The sequence below is a fragment of the Athene noctua genome, chromosome 13, assembly GCF_965140245.1.
Source record: "Athene noctua chromosome 13, bAthNoc1.hap1.1, whole genome shotgun sequence".
In the NCBI taxonomy this organism is placed as follows: Eukaryota; Metazoa; Chordata; class Aves; order Strigiformes; family Strigidae; genus Athene; species Athene noctua.
The window spans coordinates 7364867-7382201 of NC_134049.1; the positions used below are offsets into that span (position 1 = coordinate 7364867).

The 17335-nt window shown below is 57.0% G+C and overlaps 1 long non-coding RNA gene across 1 annotated transcript in view; it reads right to left on the reverse strand.

Annotated features, from left to right (window-relative positions):
* LOC141965444 (uncharacterized) overlaps positions 1–16591 on the reverse strand; it is a 40910-nt gene extending 24319 nt beyond the window's left edge. Inside the window, exons 1-3 of the long non-coding RNA XR_012634466.1 lie at positions 16381–16591; positions 11454–11704; positions 1565–1634 (exon numbers count right to left, since the gene is read on the reverse strand). This is a non-coding gene — a long non-coding RNA (uncharacterized LOC141965444). The remainder of the gene's footprint in view (positions 1–1564; positions 1635–11453; positions 11705–16380) is intronic.
* Between the last annotated feature and the right edge of the window lie 744 nt (positions 16592–17335).

The following is a 17335-nucleotide window of genomic DNA, read 5'->3' on the forward strand; positions in this document are numbered from 1 at the left end:
GTAGTACTTATATATATATACACACACATATATCTAGTCAGCATTGGAGATACTCAGCCACAGAACACAGATCTCCCTGCACAGCATCTCGCCTTGTCATGACACCCCAACCAGTCCCTCTCTCCTGTAATTGCAACGCCTGGTCCTTGGGCATCATCAGAAAGTTGCAGCAATTTCTGCGTTGGCTTAAGCACGATCTGTCCGTTCAAAATTGGGGGGTGTGCGTGTGTTGCTTTTACATCACTGAGACATTTCTATTCTCTTTCTGTTTCAAGTAAAACCTAGATGCAGAGATGCCTTCGAACAGACAGCCCCTTCATTTTTCCAGAGGTGTGTTTTAATGAGTGACTCGCCTTCCAAAAAGAGGCCGGCGGAGGGGAAGGACGGCAGATTCTCCACACAAATTCAATAGCTGGTAGGTTGCCATGGGCTAAAGCATTTCTTTGCACACATGAAGGGAAGGGACTCTAGAGCACTAAGGGTTTTGCCTCCCATGAGTTATAGCTCTACCCTTCAAGAGCGGAATAAATGCTTTATCCCATTGCAGCCTGCGATGTATTCTACATAGATGGATTGATTTCCCCTATTGTTCTTAATAAATCCTGGCGCATGAAGAAACTCGCTGCACAGCCATTTTTCCTGCCTTGTTCTACCTTGCAGAAGTAATAAGGGTCAGATGTGACTGCAGTGGGAAGCAAAGGCCGTACGCGAGGCGGTACTTTGCTGGATGCAGTGGGTGTGCTTGCAGGGACTCGGTGGGTGCAGAGAAGCAACACCCTTTTCTCTGTTTATTCCCTCTTCTAGTCTAAGCTGAGGAAAAGGGGAATCATGGCTGGGTACTGCAGCATCAGCGTGGCTCCGAGGGGAGCAGCCGCTCTACAAGCTGAGCCTGCACAAGCTCCCCTGCTCTGCACAGGGAAAGGCAAGGCTCTGGCCCTCTCCGACCGGAGCTCTCACAACGTCTGATAAATACAGGGCTGAGCCCTGCACCACGGTAGAGTCTCCCCAGGCACATCCTGTGTCCTGTCATGCCCTGTCAGTCAGACCTGCCCCTTCCCACATCCCAGCTGAGAGGAGCCCACACCACCAGTCCACGGGCTCTTCTGGATTTTAAAAAAAATGAAAAAAAACACCCCAAACCAAACCCCCTCTCAGTGACTCCTGACTGCACAATTCAGACCCCCTGGGTTTTTGTTGAAAAGCTCTTTCCCTCCCTATCGCCTTTTCTACTCGCAAGGTTGACACCCATCCTCTCTCCCTGCTCCAGAAGGGTGTTTGCTGGCCACAGCTTTGTTGGTGCCCAGCAAGGAGGCACTGCTGGGCTCCGGGAAGCAGGTGGCTTTGCACGGACCTGCCTTGGCCACCTGCCTTCAGCTCTATCCAGGCTCCCTGGATTATCACTGCTGGCCTTCTCTAGCAGCAGCTAACAACTGGCCCCATTTCAAAAGCCTGTCTGGGAAATTTGGCGGAGGGAGGGAGGGAGGGAAGGAAGGAGCAGGTAAAAGGGCTGGTCTCCCACGCACGAGCTGGACTCAGTCCTTCAGCAGAACTCCCAGGGACTCACCTCTCCTTGCTCAGGTGGAGACGTCCCAGCCCATCCCAAGGCATCCCACTCCACGAACTCGCAGTCATGTCTGATTAAAGAAAAGAGAATTTGTCTCAATTAGAAAGAGGCTCCCCTATGCATGGACGGATGTCAAGTAATTACTGCATGTCACTCACGGCTAGAAAAGAGACCTTAAATTTGGGACCGTGCAAACTAGCACACACAATTGCGAGTGAGTTACGGACCTTGGCATGCTTCAGAGCATACCTTGTGTGGATGCTTTCAAGCCCGTCCCCTCGGCTGAAATACACCCAGCCCTGTAAAACACACCCGGCCCTGTAAAATACAGCCAGACACGACCCTGTTCTCTAATAAGGAAATAAAGCTAAGCGGACCTGCGTTGCCAGAGCCCAGAGAGCAACACTGTCTCTTTAATTTTCTCCCTGGCTATCTCATCCTTTGCACAAACTCTTTCCTCCCCGTGGCTTCTTCCAGCCTGGTGGGCAAAGTGGGAAAACATCATTAGGGAGGAAAAATAATTTAGTTTGTTAATCAGTATCCAGTGGTGGGAAACAAGAAAGACAGAGAGCAGGGCTGGCGGTTAGGGCTTAGGAAGGGCCAGCACAAAGCCCACCATTCATGACATCTGGGGCTGGGATTCTCATTGAATTAAACAGACACAAAGAGCAGAGGCATTTCATGCTCTCTTCACAAGAATTATCATATCTCCCTGGCACTAGGAAACCTTCAGCACGGGAGAGGGGGAGAGAGAGAGAGAGGGGAAAGCGGGCAGGCTGGGTAGAAATATGGGGCAGGGTAGAGGAGGCTTTGTTCCAGGGCTGGATTTATGGATGGGATGCGGCGTGTTGCTTTGCGGGGAGAGACAGGGCCCTGGCGCGCTGGGTCTAATAAGAATCAGCAAATGTGAAACAGGGGGCCCCTGTGTACCATGAAGCAGGGAAACCCGCGTTTGACAAGCCAACAGAATAACCGCTCGCGTCTCAAGGCTGCGGAAGGATGCTGACGTTCGTGCGAGATGTGTCGTCTTGTGTGTGTGTCAGCGAGGAGGGGGGAGAAGGGGAGCGGCGAGGAGTATAAACAAGAGACCAGGCAGCATCGTTCAGTCATGAAAATTAATTAGCTAATGTGCAAACCATGGCTGCCTCTTCCCACTGCCCTGCAAGCATTCCCCATAAAGCTACGGTGTGTGCGTAGCCTGTGACTGGGAATGACAGGGGCAGATTAGGCAGCTCCTTGGGACACAAGCCTGGCAGCAAGAAACGCACAGTCCGTGCAAAAAAAGTGAAGAGGAAACAATTAGGGTCCTTGGGGAAGGGGCAGAGCCCAGGGACCAGGAGAAAGAGAAATGGGAGAGATCGGGCACCAAGCTGAGGCCAGGCATCATGTTGCTGCAGCAGCATAAATTGGGATGGATCTCAAAAACCAGCCATTAACAGGGTCTGGTGGACAGCAAAATCATTTAGGGTTTAGATCGCAAGCTCTCTGGGGCAGGACCTGTCATCTCCTGCAGGCTCACGCCACAGAGGCCCATCCTACTTGGTCTCTGGGCATCACCAGAGGATCTGCTTTAAATACTAATTGCTCCATGACCAAGACCTGTGAGCTGCTGGGAGCCTCCCTACAGCATTACCTGCGGGAAGAGGGGACAGATCTCTGACCTCACGTCCCCGGGGTAATTTGACCCCGTGCATGGGTGCCACAAGCGAATATTGCTACCCGGTGATGAAGACGAGAAACTCCTGACCGACTTCACGTGCCCCACCCCCAAGCTTTCAGATCCCGCTACAATATTGTGCTTATTCTTTGCTGGGAAGAACTACAGGAGAATGAGGGTGCAGGTAGCATTTACCCAGGGGAAAAGGGCACAAAAAGACAATGAGGAGATGCAGAAAGCGATTAGTAGGGAAAAAAATAAAGAGAGAAGCCTCTTCGATATGGGATGTGTGCAGTGAACAAGGAACGCACTAGAAACAAAGGGATGCAAAGAGAGAGAAGAGGCTGGGATGGGCATCTCGGCAGGCATGTAGGTAAAAGTTGAAAAGGAAGCACTAATTAGCACCCAGACCATCACTTTCCATTAATAGCTTGTCACCGTTTCCTTGATGTTGCTGAGAGCAGGAAAGTTGGTATGTGTGATGCTTACCTGTCTCTATCTCATTAACAGAAGTCAGGGTGAGAACAGATGTTTATTGCCTGCATCCAGACAGACAGGCCCTTTGCTGAACTGAGATGCAGGAGAGAGGGGGACAGTTATGAAAAAGATGCTCATGAAACACAAGCCCATGCCCACGCAGCGGAAAGCCAAACGTCGGACACTTAGATACCTGTGCCAATGCAGGAACAGCCCCAGGCGGGTATCAGGCTCCAGGAGCCCACAGGGCAAAACCCCTAGGTCAAATAATTATAACCCAGGGCAAATACACTGCTGGTCAGGGGAAAATGCTCTGGTATGAGCGCAAGGTATGTGCAAGAGGCCATGACTGCATTACACCCAGGAAAGTAAACCCAAAGACTGCTTACTTCCCCAGACAAATTTGCTCAACCACTCTGCTAGAAAACAGACAGCCAAATGTCTTCTTGAAATCCAGAATGGAGAAACCCCTCCAGTAAACAAAGAAAAAAAGAAAATAAGAAAAGCCATTTCAAGCAAAGATAAATCTGCATTGCATGTAATCACCTCCAAAGTAATTCTTGCAGCAGTTAAAAAAAGAGATTAGATCTCCTGTGTAATACACAAAGGCCTCCCCTCTCCCTCCAACATGTGCAATGGCTCCTGTTAGCGACACTGGAAAGAGGGAGTGTGCAAGGCAAGGCAAGGCGAGGACGCCAATCAGCAAGTATCTGCGAGCTGGTAGCACAAGTCTGCTGGTGCAATGACGGGAGCGTGCACATTCCTAGGGACACCCTCGCTTTCACAAGCACACAAATTCACTACACAAGCCGAAAGGTTCCTCAAGAGCAGGAGCCCAAACCTCCCCAGGAGTGAACGAGGCAAAACCAAAGGCAAAGAAAACATCAAGGCTGGGGCCGAAGGAACAAAGGCTTCCCCCTCTCAGCTTGGAGACATCTTCTTGGCCATTTAGCTCAGATCAAGTGTAGGCTCTGTTGACTCCCCCATCTATTCAAACGAGTGCTTTCAACAGTCTGATAGGTCTTTTCTGCTCTACGGCTTCTCTACCCCTGTATTTGCTGTCCCCGACCAATGCAGTTAATGCCACATGCAGAAATACTGCCCTGAAGAGCCCTTGTTTAGATTGCGTGGTCAAGCACTACAAAGTTAGGAAGCGTCCAATTTATGGCTGTCTGTGCAAGCTTAATTCCACCTCGTCGTGCAGCCACCCTGGCCAGGGAAAGAGGGAGCAAGATAAAAATAGGTTGTGACTGTGTCATTACAGTCTCATAAGGGCACGGGCGGGGAGAGGCTGAATTAACGTCTCATGGTCAAACCGAAATCAGGTACCCCCCGACTTGCCAGCGCTTGCTTTGGTGCCTTCAACCATGTACATTTTTAATATACAGAAATCACGTGCATTCTAAACATACAGAAAAATGCATTATTTATAGCTAATAAATAATAGATTGTTTATATAAGCAAAAAGAAAAACAATTGTAGGCAAGTGTAACAAATTCCCCTCCCTCCACCCCGCACCCATCCCTGCCTTCGTCCTGTGCGGGCAGAGCGATTTCAAGCCCCGAGCCTCGGCACAGATTTCTGCCACTATGAAATACAGGACTAATGTTATCTGGCAGCGGCAGAAGGCTGCTCTCCCGGGGCCGGCGGGGAAGGGGGACCACTGGGGCTGGCAGTGCCCAGGACAACACGCCCCCACCCCGCTACATTTTTTTTCTCCTGGCGCCAGGACCCAGAGGAGTTTTCTCCCAGGAGATGGGGCCATGCTGGAAGAATATGAGCTAGAGGTGGAAGGGGGTCGTGGAGTTGGCCGTAACTATCCTCCCACCTTCCCTGGCTGGTCCAGAGCTCTGCAATACAGTGGTGGGAGTCCAGGGTTTCACTCTGCTTGAGGTCTGTTATTGTTATTCCAGGGAAACAATAAATTTTAATTTATTTTTTTTTCCCCCACTAAAAGGCAACCGAAGTGAAATCATGATTCCGAACAATTTATAATTCAGCTAAACCTGAAAGGAATTTAAGGGACAAAGAATAGGCATTTCTCAAGCCAAAGAGCTTCCCCCAGCCGAATTTCAAGGGCCCGCGGCAAACAATGGGAGTGTCAGAGGTGCTCAAAAAGAGAAAAAAAGTTCAAGAATCTTTACAATAAAAAGTGTTAGGCAACACAGAGGTCAGAGCCAGCTCCTCCTATAATAAATAGCACGACTATCCTACATTAACTATAGGAGACATTTTAATGCAGTGCCTCGGCTTTGTGCTAATTATACTTTTTCACCATATTTTGAACCTACGAAAAAATGTCATCAGTTAATTATAACAGATGAGGGAGTGTGAAGACTTCCTCAATAAATAATGCCTTGATATCTCATATCCAACAAGCTGCTTGCTCTCCTCTGAAGGTGCCCAGAAATATGTCCTCTCAGGAAATATATCAAGAAATGATGGTCCCATAAGCTGGCTTTGTTTCCAAGCCTTGATTTTCAGCCCAATAATTAAGTGATTTTTATGGATTGGGGAGAGTAAAGGTCGTGGGACTGCTGGAACAGTGCCAGAGAGAGTCAATGTTTAAAAATAAATAAATTCCTAAATCAAAATGAGATACAAGAGACCTCGGCAAATTCCCCCCACGGCTGCACATGCAAGCACACAGAAGCTATTTGGTTTCGGGATCCAAGTCCCATCCTTCCTTCGCTCCCGGCATCTCCACAGGAGTCTGGTTTGCACAGAAAAAGCCGTGTTTTAATGAAACCAGGCCACCGCTGCCAGCGTGCCACTGGGAGCCAGCCACTGCCATCCACCTGCCCCGAGGAGAAGGGTCCCCGTCCCCCTGCTGCCATGCCACTGTGGGTGTAGCCCCCCGCTGCACCCATCCCCACCGAGGCTGGTGGGCGTCCGGGTCGTTACGAAGGTTCCTCAACTAAACCATCTTTCTTTCAGCTCCCTTCCCCACCCGGCACCCCTCACTTCCCCCTCTGAAGAGCCGGGATTTGGCGTGGGAAAGATGTCTTTGGGCTTTTCACAAATCCAGTATCCCCTTGAACCAAAACCAATTAGCCTGGCCCAAGGTCCTGCCATTGAAGGACTGTCCCTTCTTTTCAAACCCCTGCGGGCTCAATTGCTCTAAGGAGCCTGGATGTGAATGAGCAAAGCCCACTTAAAGTGGTACTTAAGGCCAGACCAGGGTGAAGGAAAAGAGAAAGCCTCTATAGGAACAGCAAGCCGAGTTTCCAAGAGACAGCTAACTGCCGGAGATTGTGTTCTTTTGCTCCCCCCCCAATTTCTTTTTTGTACCCCCACTCCTGAGCCTTCGAGGCAAACGCTCCTATCCAAACCTGAGCCCCTGAATAAATATTAGACGGCACCTGAAAACGTGCAAGCTGGGGCCCCGTCCCAACTCTTTGCGGATGCCAGGAGCCCAGTCATGGGCAGCGTGATGGCTCAGCCTCGTACGGGCGCAAGCTCTGGTCCCGAGCACGTGCACCCGGAGGGACGGACGGACAGAGGGCAAGCAGCCTGAGATGATACTTTTCCAGCTGGGCTCTTGGCAAACGCCTTCCCAAGGTGACTGGGCTCGTGGGCACAAACCACCAAAATGCCCAACTGGGAAAGGGTGACTCCTGGCATCATGTGGCGGGGAAGCCAGCGCGGGCCACGCGGCCATCTTACGCTCACGGTCCCCGAGGCCTTCCAGGGGCTCAGGGTGACCGAGGGGCCGCGATGCGGCAGCACCGGTGCCAGGGGTGACACGCGGTACCCACACCACGGACGGCGTGTATGGACCCCCACGTGCCAGGCACCAGCACCTCGGCACTCGCAGCTGGGAGAAACTCCCATCACCCGCTCAGATGCCAAATTAGCACCTTCCCTCCACCGAGATGTGAGAAAGCGTGTTTCCAGCACGCAGCCACGCACCCCTCCCCAGTGCATGAGCAACACCCATCCACAACCACAGGCAGGATGGACTCTCCAAGCCCCTGAGCTCTGCCCCTTCTCCGGCAGCATGGACAAAGCCAGGGAGAGCAGCAGGTAAAGGGAGGCACCGTCCGCCTGCGTCGATGGTGCAGGGAGGGGGTGGGAGCCAAGAGAGACAAAAGAAATGGCCGAGCTCGGCCTCAAGCGTCAAACCCGCCATTGCCAGGCGATTCCGCAAAAATGCCCATTGATGGGATTTCATCCATAACCGAGCGGGAGGGCTCACACGGCCCGGCTCCTAGGGCAGCTCCTTCAAACAGCAGGGACCAAACAGCCCCTTCTCCACCTACACCCGAGACTGGGCAGGTTTGACTTTGCTGGGTAGCTGGTACAAATACACCTCATGCCTCGAGCCAAACCTGCTGCACATTGGCCAAGTTTTAGGAAAAGATGGGAAATAATGAGCTGGAGCACACGATGTCCCAGGGCGTCATTTCCCTGGGGTGAAACCCACAAACGATATTTTCCATTTATCCCCCAACGGCACGCGCCGATTCTTCCGTTTCTGGCTCCCTCTGCCCATCCCCAGCTCTGCCTGAAGAACAAAGACATCACGGCCCAGCTCCAGAAACCTCACCCACATCTGGCCTACGCTGCATCCTATCGCTCCTCCAGGAGAGTCCCACCGAGAAGAGAAAGCCACCGGTGAGGGTCAGGAATACCAGTACCTAGGTTCTCCTCCCAGCACAGCCAAAAAAGACGCCTTTCCTTCTGGGTTTGGGCCGTATGGGGGAAAAGATTCATCTGAAGCCGACAGCCATGCAAACAGGGCAAAGGGCTAAGCTACAAAGGGACCCATGTGTAACCAAAATCCACCCCTGGCCCAAAAACGGACCCTTGGGGACCCTCCTTTCACCACATCACTTAAAAAAAAATAAAAAAATAATAATAAAAAAAAAAAAAGACAGAAAGCAGAGACCTGGCGGTGGGCTGCCAGGGACTCTCTAAATGCAGGGGGTATTTCACAAGCAGGGATTTACTGGGGGGTTTTATCCACCTCCTCGCCCCCCACCCAAACGCGCATGAGCTGGGGATGCTCGTACCACCATTGCCCATCACTCACTGCCACCTCCCTCGTTGATTGAGGGGGGGCCGCCTCCACGCCTCCCCCAAACACCCTCAGGTTCACACCAACAACAGGGGCAAAAATGAAGAATTTAAGCGCCAGTGAAAATTCAACCGCAGTTTCTCTCTCCCGGAAACCAAAGGCCAAATTGCTCAGACCCTGTCTCAATCCCCTTTGGGAGGAACCACTCCAGGATAAGTGAAGCAAGCCCACGGCCTGAAAAAAAACCTGAAAAATCAGCTCAGAACAGGCGATTTTGGGGACAAAAAATTTAGGAGTCAAGGGTGGTTTCTGACCAGCTGATCGAATAGCAAGGTGAAAAAGCTTACATCGATCCTTTGTAAGAGTTCACATGGAGACACGGATTTCCACACTTCCATTTTATTTCATAAAATTATATATATATATGTATTTATATACACACACACAAAGACATTTATTATATGTGTGTATATATATCTTTTTTTTTCCTCAGATCCTCTTTTTATATTTTCACCTTTTGCAATTACAAAAGCCAGGGACAGAAATACCTCCTGGGTTCTGCCAGTGCAGAAACACTCCCACCAAACAGATTTTCTCTAACACGCTGGTCGAATGATTCCTCCTGAATTATATTCATTAGGAATTTGAATGTTTCTTTCCTCCATCCCCCATCAAATCATTACTACGGAATAAATGCATTCATCAACCACCTTGCTCAGTTCCCTCCTGCTTTGTTCAGTCTAGTTTTAAAGCATCTCCACTGAAACCATTTGCACCTGACTCGATGCTAGCGTACAGAAGGGGAAAAAAAATAAATAGGAGAAGAATTGAGTGCCACTCACAATATTGTGGAAATAATTGGAAAATTATTTCTTAAAAATAACCAACATAATAAAGGAGGGAAAGGACTACATTCCCTCCTCCCCACCTCCGATCTCTTCCACAATTTCTGGGATTGCATCGAGCATACATATTCCAGATGGGCTGGAGAGAAGGAGGTTGGTTCTTAATGACACGTCTTTCGCTGCCTTTGGAATGAATGATTCATTCGGATCTCGCCGAGACTCGGTGCCACAGTTGAGTTACATTTCTAGAAAATCCGTATCTTTAATTCTGGCGCTGCGTGTGGGACCCAGCAAATCATGGAATTACTGCTGTAACTTCGGATTAGTAACGCTTTCTAAATGATAGTCTAATTCCAGGCCTTCATGCTTTTCAGCGTTCACACTCACACAGCCTTTTCCCTGGGAGGCTTCCTGCGGAATTAGTGCTGGCGTCTTCGTCTTTCTCTGCCCTTTTTAATTTCTCCAATGACTTCTCATTAGAATATACAATAACAACAGCTCCTCAGAACTTTTCTTTCTCCCGGTATAGCCAAATTCAGGCTGAGATCCTTTTTCCTTACTGTGGTTATGGCGGTGCTTTGCTGGCCCTGGAAGGGTGCACAGGCAGATTTAGCTTTGCGGGCCTACGTGGCGTCTGACGCCATTACCCCGTGCAAGGGAAGGTGGAAACCTGCCTCCGAGGTGCGCGGGGCTCCCGCCTCTCGCCGTCCCCGCACGCCGGTGGGTGCGGGCGGCTCAGCCCCACGGTGCTACCCTCTCCCCTCGGCGAGGGATGCCCGGCTGCAGGGTAAAGGATGGAGCAAGGTGCCCGCGCTCCGTCCCTCCAGGCGGTGGGAGTGCGGCAGCATCTTTCCTCCCCTTCCCCATCTCCCGCAGCATCTCCCGGGGGGCAGAGAGCCGGCAAACAGCCCACTCGCAACCCCGGCCACGGGAAGATTTTTCTCTGCAGCCTCCCCGGAGCTGTCACGGCCCGCGTGGGTTGGCGGCAGCGCGGGCATCGGCCCTGCGGGATGCCCACGGCCAGCGCCGGCCGAGGGGCTGGCGGAGGTGCCGCACGCCCTGCCCAGAGTGCCGGGGGGGCCCGGGGGACCCCGGCCCCGGCCAAGGGCGCTCGCCCCACGCCAGCTGGGAAAACGTGCCGGGGAGGCTCGGCGGAGAGCGCGGTGCTTTGTGTCGCCATGGGAACGGAATGCAGATTTGCCAATTGCTTTTTTTCTTTCTTTCTTTCTTTTTTCTTTTTTTTTTTTTTTTTTATTATTTGCCAGACATTGTCATACATATTATGTTTCAACTTCTCGTGCTTCGCAGCGGAGGTGAGGGAGGCTTTGTGCTTTGCCAACCGCTCGGCTCCAAAAGAAGCGCCAGGGCCGGGCGGCCGCACGCCGGAGGGGTGCACCCAGCAGCGGGACCCCTTCCTTGGGCATCCCCCCCTCCCCAGAGACCCTCCCCTCCCCTGGCTACAGACAAAAGCAACAGCCACCGCACAGGAAAAGTGATCACGTTATCACCAACTTGACCTTCCAAAGGGAGGCCAGGATCAAACCCAAAGCCGAAAAAAATAAGAAAGAGGAAGGGAGAGAGGAGAAAAGGGGAAACATCCAAAACCCGGGGTTTTTCGAGGTCTGACCCGCAGGCTGGGACGTGGGGGGAGATCTACTTGGGGAGGGCGCTCGCTCTCTCCATCCTCCCAGAGCCGCGCCACCTCGCAGCCCAGGAGTGGATTTCGAGGTGCGTTTAACCGAGTGTTAAACCCCGGATTTCTCTGGCACTGAAAGCATTCGCGCAGGGCTCGCCTCCCTGTCCCCGGCCCTCCCGCCCGCTGCCGCCGAGCCCCGAGCTGCCGCTGCCCGGAGCGGCCCGACGGGGAGGGCGCGGAGCCGCAGCCCTTACCTGGAGCCCCGAGGGCGGCGGGTCGGGTCGCCTCGTTGCCACCGGTCCTGCTGTGGCCGCTTCCCCCGGGCGAGCAGGTCTGGAAGTCATTTCTACTTTCGGTTATCTAGCTTTATGATGGCTCCACAACACTCATACAGCTAGATAACCAAAGACAGAAACATCCCTCCGTCGGGGATGCTGCCCATCCGTCCGTCCGTCTGTCCATCCGTTCGAGGGTGCGGGCACGGCCGGGGCAGGGCGGCCGGGAGCTGCCACCGGGAACCACATACACACATATTAAAAAAAAAAAAAAAAAAAAAAAAAAAAAAAAGAAGAAGAAATAGAGAAAAAGATAAATACGAGACGGAAAGGGCGAGCCGAGGCTGAGCCACGGGCGCACGGCTGGCGGGCGGCACCGCCGGCTGCGGGGCTGCCGCGGGGGCTCGGGGCGGGCTGCGGAGAGCCGAACCGAGCCGTACCGAGGCGAGGCGGGCCGGGCTGCGGGAGCCGGGCCGGGCTGCGGGAGCCGTGCGGGGCTGCGGGAGCCGGCCGTGCCCAGCCCGCCGCCGCACCGGCCCGGGCGAGCGGCTCTCGCGCTCCCGCCCCGCTGCCCAACTTCTACTCCCCTCGCACGGTAATCGCCCCCTTTGGGAAGTGACGTCACGCCGCGCGCAGCCAATCCCCGACCCCGCATTTAAATCAGCGCCCCCTTTCCCGCGCTTTCCAGCCCCGGCCCGGCCGGCAGAGCGCGGCGGGTCGGGACGGGACGGGGCGGGCCGGACCGGCACCGGGCGGCACCGGGCCCTCTCACACCCCCCCCGCTGCCCGCGGCGCCCCGGTACCGGCCTCCCTCCACCCCCGCGCCTCGCCTACCGGCCTGTGCTGGAGGGGCTGCGCCGCGGGTCGCTCTGAACCGCCCCCCCCGCCGTGCCCCGCGGCAGCTCCGCTGGGCTGGCAGCGGGGGGGTGAGGGGGAGCAGCACCCCTGCCCGGACCGGCGCGGGGGTCCCGCCTGCAACTAACTTCCCTCTCCCTATCCTCGGCACTCCCCTCTCTCCCCTTCCCCTCTCCTTTTCCTCTCTTCCCTTTCCTCTTCTCCCTTTCCCCGGCCTTTCCTTTTCCCCCTTCTTTTCCCTTTCCTTCCCTTTTCCTGACCCCTTTCCTTCTGCCTTTCCCCGCTCCCCCCCCACGCCATGCCCTCCCCATCCAGCGCACCCCTCTCACACCTTCTCCTCCTCCTGCACCTCAGCCCCCGGGGGCAGACCGAAGGGCCCCTTCGCCCGCAGCCAGACGCGGGGTCAGCCCGTCCCAGGGCGCACCCGGGGGCTGGGGGCGCACCCGCGATCCCGGTCCTCTCTGCCCCCTTATTTTCATTATTTCCCTTCCAGATTCTGTTATTTCCCGCACAGGTTCTTAACGCGATATGTGTGTAGCGGCGAATCCGGCACGTACAAATAATAACAACAACAACAACAATAATAATAATAATGATAAAATGCCAGAAGGTAAATATGATTATCTGGGGTGCTTATCTGACCTATTCCGCATTAAAAAATAAAATAACATAAAATAAAAATTGGAATCCCTCGCCGCTTCTAAATATCGCCTTCTTTTAAATCCAGGCGAGGCTAAAATGTGACCTGCTGCAAAAGGAGGGATCCGTGAAACGAAGCGATCGCGGCGGGAGCAGCCGCGGCTGAGCGCAGCCTGCCGGCCCCGGCTCCCGGCCAGCTCCGCTCGCGTTATTTATTTCTTCCTCTCCTCGCCTCCCCCCTCCCCTCCATTCCCTTAAAAAAAAAAAAAATAAAAAAAATTAAAAATGAAATAAATAAAATCGACGAGCTCAATTAGGGTAAAAGCTAAAGGCTCGGCGCTGCCAGCCCCGCTGCTCCCGGCGCCCAGGCGAGCCCGGCCACCCTGCCCGGCTCCCGGTAACCGCCGGCTCCCTTCCGCCTCCTGCCTAACGAGAAACGGGCCCGGGGGTGCCCCGGCCTCCCCGACGGGGCTGGGGAAGGTGGGAAGAAATCTTTGCTCCGTCCCCAGCCCCTCGCTGCCTTCCCCGCGGCCCGGAGCCGCTCCGGAGGGGGCTTGGCGGGGGTTTATTTTAATCTGCCCTGAAGAGAGGGAGAAAAAAAAAAAAAAAAAAAAAAAGCCACCAATCGGATCTCCTTAATTTTCCGGCCTTTTCTCCTAATTTATCGCTGTCGCCGTTAGGGTGATCGCTGCCGGTGTGCTCCCCGGCGGGGCGGGGGGAAGGCGCCCGCCCGCCCCGCAGCCTCCGAGGAGCAGCCCGGGGGTGCGGGGACGGCGGCACGGAGCGGCCACGGGGACACGGGGCCGGGGGCTCGCCTGGCCCACGGCTTGGCCTCAGTTTCCCCCCACGGGGAGAGGCCCCGTTACTCACCGCGGGGCCCCGGCGGCGGGAAGCAGCGTTGGGGCCCCGCCGGCAGCTTCCCCCCGGCCGCGGGGCCGTTCCGGCGGCGATGCGGCCCCGCTCCGGCCACGCCGTCCCTGCGGCAGCGGCGAAGGGGCCCGGGCGGGCAGAGCCAGCCCCGCCGAGCCGCAGCTCTGCCCGGCTGCCGCCCTGCGAGCTCTGCCGCCCGCCGAGCCGAGCCGAGCCCCCGGGCCGCCGCGGCGCTCGGATGCTGCGGGTGAAGCACCGCGCCTCGCCGGGCTGCTCGGGGCTGGGGACGGGGGTTTCCTCTCTCTGCCGGGTAAATGAGGCGATTTTCTTGGCAGAAATATATAGAATACTATTATTTTTTTTCTTGTTCCTTTTCGGCAATGCCTTGCTCTGCTCGGAGCCCTCGCCTCGACCCGCTCCATGCTGGCAGAGCCCCAGCACCTGGGAGAAAATTACACCTTGCGCTTGGGGTATTTTGGGGGGGTTTAGGCGTTGGATTTTTTTGTTTGTTTTTTTTTTTTTTTGGGGGGGGGGCGCTAGGTTATTTTTTGGGGGGGGCGCAATTTTAGCAGGATACGTACAAAATGGCTCCTTGGCACAGCGCAAAGCACCAGCGAGCAGCCCGGAGAGGAATCGGCGGGGGCTGCCCGCATCCTGCCTCACCTGGGCCGCCCACGGGGGACGCGGGGACTGTGGGACCGTCCTTCCTCTGCGCGCACCCACGAGAGAAAACGACCCGCGGCTGCGGGCGGCCCGACGGGACGGGGAGGGGCGGCGGTGCCGGCGCGGCTCTGGCCATGGTGCTGCACCGCCCACCGGCCCCGCTGCGCCCGCGGACCTTCCGCACCCACCCGCGGGTACCACGGTCCCCGCTGCCACCTCCCTCCACGGGTCACCCCGGCTCCGGGCGGGGCGGGCGGCCCCGCCGGCCTCACCTCGGAAGCGCCGCGCTGCCCCGCGCCCGCCCGGTCACCGGGCCGCCCCTGAATTATTTAACGTGATCGCCCTGTAACGAGTCCGCTGCCTTCCCCTCTTCTACGTCCTGCACGTCTGACGTCACTTTTCTTTAATTAGGAGAAGTTATTTTTAGCCAACCTGGAGTAACCCCCCGCGCCTCGCCGCCTCGAGCTGCACCTTCTCTTAATTATTTTTTTTTTTATCTTTTTTGTTTGTTTGTTTGTTTGGGTTTTTTTCTTTTTCTCCCACAATCGGGGCTTCGCCGGCTTCGCACAGAAGCGGCAGCTTCCGACGGGCGTGAAGCGAACGCGTCGCTTTGTTTAGCAATTAAAAGCCGCCCCTGAGCAAGCCCCGACGCTGAAAAGGCAAAGCAGCGGCGTCCCAGCCCCCGGCTGCTCTTTTTTCCCTCAGGCCGTCGGGGGCCGGGACCCAGGCAGAAACGGTCCCAGACCCTCCTCGCTCGGCGGGGCGAGGTGCTGCCCGGCCGGGGGTTCAGGCACGTCGAGGGGATCCGGCCAGGTGCAGGCTTTCAGGCCACCTGCACTCCTATGATTCGAATTTCCTTAAGGCTGAGGCCTAAAATGCGTTTCACTTCCAGGGAGATACGGGGGTGAAAAAAAAAGAAAACACCACCAAACCCCAAGGAAATAAGCGTTCGCGGGAAGGGAGGGAGCAGAAGGGAAGAATGAATGAGAGGAAAAAAGGGAAAAATAATTTTTAAATAATCCAAAGAAAACAAAAAAAAAAAAAAAAGGAAAGAAAAATAGAAAAAAGATAATGAAATAAAAGAAAATATTTTTTTTTTTAAAAAAAGCAAAGAGAAGAGGTACAGCAAATTAGAAATAAAATAAATCCTCCTGCACCAGAAGCCGGTGGCAGATCGGGGCAGGGGCAGCGGCGGCCTCGCTGCAGCTCCTCGGCGGTAAATCCGAGCAGAGGAGCGGGGCGCCCCGCTGCCCCCCTTCCCACCCCCCAACCCCCCCCGCGAAACGAGGCCCCGCAGCAGCCCCCGCTGCACCGGGAGGAAGAACTTCCCCGGGAGCCCGGGATTTCTCCCCTGGCCTAAAGCCTGGGTGCCCCGGGAGGCTCGGCCTCGTCCAGGCGTTTTATCCGGTGCCGCCTCTCCAGCCGGCGAGCAGGGACGTTTAGGGGGCAGCGCTCGGTCCCGGCTCCCCGCCGTCCCGTCGGGGCTCAGCCCGCCCCGGTTCCCGCTGCCGATCTGCACCGTCCCGGGCAGCCGGGGAGAGGCTGCCGGTGCAAGCGCGTCCCCGGCAGCTAAAGGTCCCCCGTGTCTCCCGCTCGTCCCCCGCGACGTGGGGGGGGGGGGTTCCGGGGCCGGGGTGCGACGCGGGGCCCCGGTCCCGCGTGGTGCCGGCATCTGGAAGCGCCCAACTTGCCGGCGGGGACCGGCCCAGCTCCGTCTCCCCTTTCCTCCCTCCCCCCCGCCCCCCTCCTCCCCCCCGGCAGCCGCTGTGTGTGTGTGCCCCCCCCCGCCCCAGCTCGGCGCGGGGGGAGTCCCCCCCGCGCCCTCCCGCCTCCCCGGGGCCGCCCCGCCGAGGCGGCGATGCCCGGCCGCGACACTCACTCTTGCTGCCGCGCCGAGGGCAGGACGGCGAGTCCCCGGGCGAAGCGGGCGGCGGGGGCCGCTCCCCCCCCCCAGCCCCGGGCGGGCAGAGGGGCGGGCAGGGCTGTCCCCGGCCGAGGAGCGGCCCCCGCGGCCCCCAGCCCCGGGCGCGGACCGGCGGGGGCGGCTCTGACCGGGCTCCTCGCGTCTTCCCGGCTGCCGCCGGTGCCGGCTCTGGTCGCTGGCCGGGAGCTGCCGCCGCCGGCAGGCTCTGCCCGCACTGACGTCAGCCCGGCAGCCTCCTATTCACTCCAACCATGGCGGAGAGGAGGAGGAGGAGGAGGGAGGGGGGGAGGGGAGGAGGCGGGGGGAGGGAGGGGGAGAGGAGGAGGACGGGAGGAAGGCGGCGGTGGCGGCGGGGGTTGGTGGCTGGCAGGCTCCGCCGAGCAGAAAGCGCAGCCCCTCCGCCTCACCCCTTAATTACCCCCCGAGGATGAGGCTGCGCGGGGGAGAGGGGCCGGGGTGTGTGTGTGTCCCCCCCCCTCCCCGCAGCCCCCCCGGTGAGACCTCCAGCCGCCCGCTCCCGCGGGGCCGCCGCCGCTGCTCGCCTGCGGGCACCGCGCTCTGCCCCCAGCCCCGGGCAGCGCTTCTCCGGGGGGAGACCCGGGGGCCTGACCCCCCCCCCCCCCTCCCGCAGCCCCCTCGGCGGTGTCCCCCTTCCCTAGAGGACACCCCCCCTTTCCCCCCAGCCGTGGGGAGCAGGGATAGGGCTGCAGCCGCCCCCTGCCCTCCGCCACGCCGGGCAGCTCCCCGCCGCCCCCCCGGCCGCCCCCCCCCGGGGTCCCCCGGCCCGGCCCGGCCCCGCACGGCCCCGCACGGCCCCGCACCCGCTGTCCAAATGCTGAGCGGCCCCGCGGCTCCGGGGCACGGCCCGGCCCGGCCCGGCCCGCCTGCAGCCGTCGGGCAGAGCCGGAGC